We start from the raw sequence: 3402 nt of genomic DNA on the forward strand, positions 1-3402 counted from the left end.
TTTAATACAAGGCGTAGCAGTCTTCACTGTTTAATACAAGGCGTAGCAATGTTTTCACTGTTTAATACAAGGCGTAGCAGTCTTCACTGTTTAATACAAGGCGTAGCAATGTTTTCACTGTTTAATACAAGGCGTAGCAATGTTTTCACTGTTTAATACAAGGCGTAGCAGTCTTCACTGTTTAATACAATTCGTAGCAGTGTCTTCACTGTTTTAATACAAGACGCAGCAGTGTTTTCACTGTTTAATACAAGACGAAGCAGTGTTTTCACTGTTTTAACAAGACGCAGCAGTGTCATCACTGCTTTAATACAAGGCGCCGCAGTGTCTTCACTGTTTTAATACAAGACGGAGCAGTGTCTTCACTGTTCTAATACAAGGCGCAGCAGTGTCTTCACTGCTTTAATATAAGACGCAGCAGTGTCTTCACTGTTTAATACAATACACAGCAGTGTCTTCACTGTTTAATACAATACACAGCAGTGTCTTCACTGTTTAATACAAGACGCAGCAGTGTCTTCACTGCTTTAATACAAAGCGTAGCAGTGTCTTCACTGTTTTAATACAAGACACAGCAGTGTCTTCGCTGTTTTAATGCAAGACTCAGCAGTGTTTACACTGTTTAATACAAGACGCAGCAGTGTCTTCACTGTTTAATCAGCTGTTTTAATACAAGACGCAGCAGTGTCTTCACTGCTTTTACAAGACGCAATACAAGACGCAGCAGTGTCTTCACTGTTTTAATACAAGACGATGCAGTGTCTTAACTGCTTTAATACAAGACGCAGCAGTGTCTTCACTGTTTAATACAATACGCAGCAGTGTCTTCACTGATTTAACACAAGACGCAGCAGTGTCTTCATTGTTTAATACAATACGTAGCAGTGTCTTCACTGTTTTAATACAAGACGCAGCAGTGTCTTCACTGTTTTAATACAAGACGCAGCAGTGTCTTCACTGTTTTAATACAAGAGTGTCTTCACTGTTTAATACAAGACTCAGCAGTGTTTTCACTGCTTTAATACAAGACTCAGCAGTGTCTTCACTGTTTAATACAAGACGCAGCAGTGTCTTCACTGCTTTAATTTTAATACAAGGCGCAGCAGTGTCTTCACTGTTTTAATACAAGACGCAGCAGTGTCTTCACTGCTTTAATACAAGACGCAGCAGTGTCTTCACTATTTAATACAAGCAGTTTTCACTGTTTAATACAAGACGCAGCAGTGTCTTCACTGTTTTAATACAAAGACGTAGCAGTGTCTTCACTGTTTTAATACAAGACGCAGCAGTGTCTTCACTGTTTAATACAAGACGCAGCAGTGTCTTCACTGCTTTAATACAAGACGCAGCAGTGTCTTCACTGTTTTAATACAAGACGCAGCAGTGTCTTCACTGCTTTAATACAAGACGCAGCAGTGTCTTCACTGTTTTAATACAAAACGCAACAGTGTCTTCACTGCTTTAATACAAGACGCAGCAGTGTCTTCACTGTTTTAATACAAGACGCAGCAGTGTCTTCACTGTTTTAATACAAGACGCAGCAGTGTCTTCACTGTTTTAATACAAGACGCAGCAGTGTCTTCACTGCTTTAATACAAAGCGTAGCAGTGTCTTCACTGTTTTAATTCAAGACGCAGCAGTGTCTTCACTGCTTTAATACAAAGCGTAGCAGTGTCTTCACTGTTTTAATACAAGACGCAGCAGTGTCTTCGCTGTTTTAATACAAGACGCAGCAGTGTCTTCACTGCTTTAATACAAGACTCAGCAGTGTTTACACTGTTTAATACAAGACGCAGCAGTGTCTTCACTGCTTTAATACAAGACTCAGCAGTGTTTACACTGTTTAATACAAGACGCAGCAGTGTCTTCACTGCTTTAATACAAGACGCAGCAGTGTCTTCACTGTTTTAATACAACACGCAGCAGTGTCTTCACTGTTTTAATACAACACGCAGCAGTGTCTTCACTGCTTTAATACAAGACTCAGCAGTGTCTTCTCTGCTTTAATACAATACGCAGAAGTGTCTTCAGTGTTTTAATACAAGACGCAGCAGTGTCTTCACTGCTTTAATACAAAGTGTAGCAATGTCTTCACTGTTTTAATACAAGACTCAGCAGTGTTTTCACTGTTTAATACAAGACTCAGCAGTGTTTTCACTGTTTAATACAAGACGCAGCAGTGTTTTCACTGTTTAATACAAGACGCAGCAGTGTCTTCACTGCTTTAATACAAAGTGTAGCAGTGTCTTCAGCTTTTTAATACAAGACGCAGCAGTGTTTTCACTGTTTAATACAATACGCAGCAGTGTCTTCACTGTTTTAATACAAAGTGTAGCAGTGTCTTCACTGTTTTAATACAAGACGCAGCAGTGTCTTCACTGTTTTAATACAAGACGCAGCAGTGTTTTCACTGTTTAATATAAGACGCAGCAGTGTCTTCGCTGTTTAATACAAGACGCAGCAGTGTCTTCAGTGCTTTAATACAAAGCGTAGCAGTGTCTTCACTGTTTTAATACAAGACGCAGCAGTGTTTTCACTGTTTTAATACGCAGCAGTGTCTTCACTGTTTTAATACAAAGTGTAGCAGTGTCTTCACTGTTTAATACAATACGCAGCAGTGTCTTCACTGTTTAATACAATACGCAGCAGTGTCTTCACTGTTTAATACAAGACGCAGCAGTGTCTTCACTGTTTAATACAATACGCAGCAGTGTCTTCACTGTTTTAATACAAGACGCAGCAGTGTCTTCACTGTTTTAATACAAGACGCAGCAGTGTCTTCACTGCTTTAATACAAGACGCAGCAGTGTCTTCACTGCTTTAATACAAGACGCAGCAGTGTCTTCACTGTTTTAATACAAGACGCAGCAGTGTCTTCACTGCTTTAATACAAAGTGTAGCAATGTCTTCACTGTTTTAATACAAGAGTCAGCAGTGTTTTCACTGTTTAATACAAGACTCAGCAGTGTTTTCACTGTTTAATACAAGACGCAGCAGTGTTTTCACTGTTTAATACAAGACGCAGCAGTGTCTTCACTGCTTTAATACAAAGTGTAGCAGTGTCTTCAGCTTTTTAATACAAGACGCAGCAGTGTTTTCACTGTTTAATACAATACGCAGCAGTGTCTTCACTGTTTTAATACAAAGTGTAGCAGTGTCTTCACTGTTTTAATACAAGACGCAGCAGTGTCTTCACTGTTTTAATACAAGACGCAGCAGTGACTTCACTGTTTCAATATAAGACGCAGCAGTGTCTTCACTGTTTAATGCAATACGCAGCAGTGTCTTCACTGTTTTAATACAAGACGCAGCAGTGTCTTCACTGTTTTAATACAAGATGCAGCAGTGTCTTCACTGTTTAATACAAGACGCAGCAGTGTCTTCACTGCTTTAATACAACGC

This window comes from Cherax quadricarinatus, unplaced genomic scaffold (genome assembly GCF_038502225.1).
Source record: "Cherax quadricarinatus isolate ZL_2023a unplaced genomic scaffold, ASM3850222v1 Contig1351, whole genome shotgun sequence".
NCBI lineage: Eukaryota > Metazoa > Arthropoda > Malacostraca > Decapoda > Parastacidae > Cherax > Cherax quadricarinatus.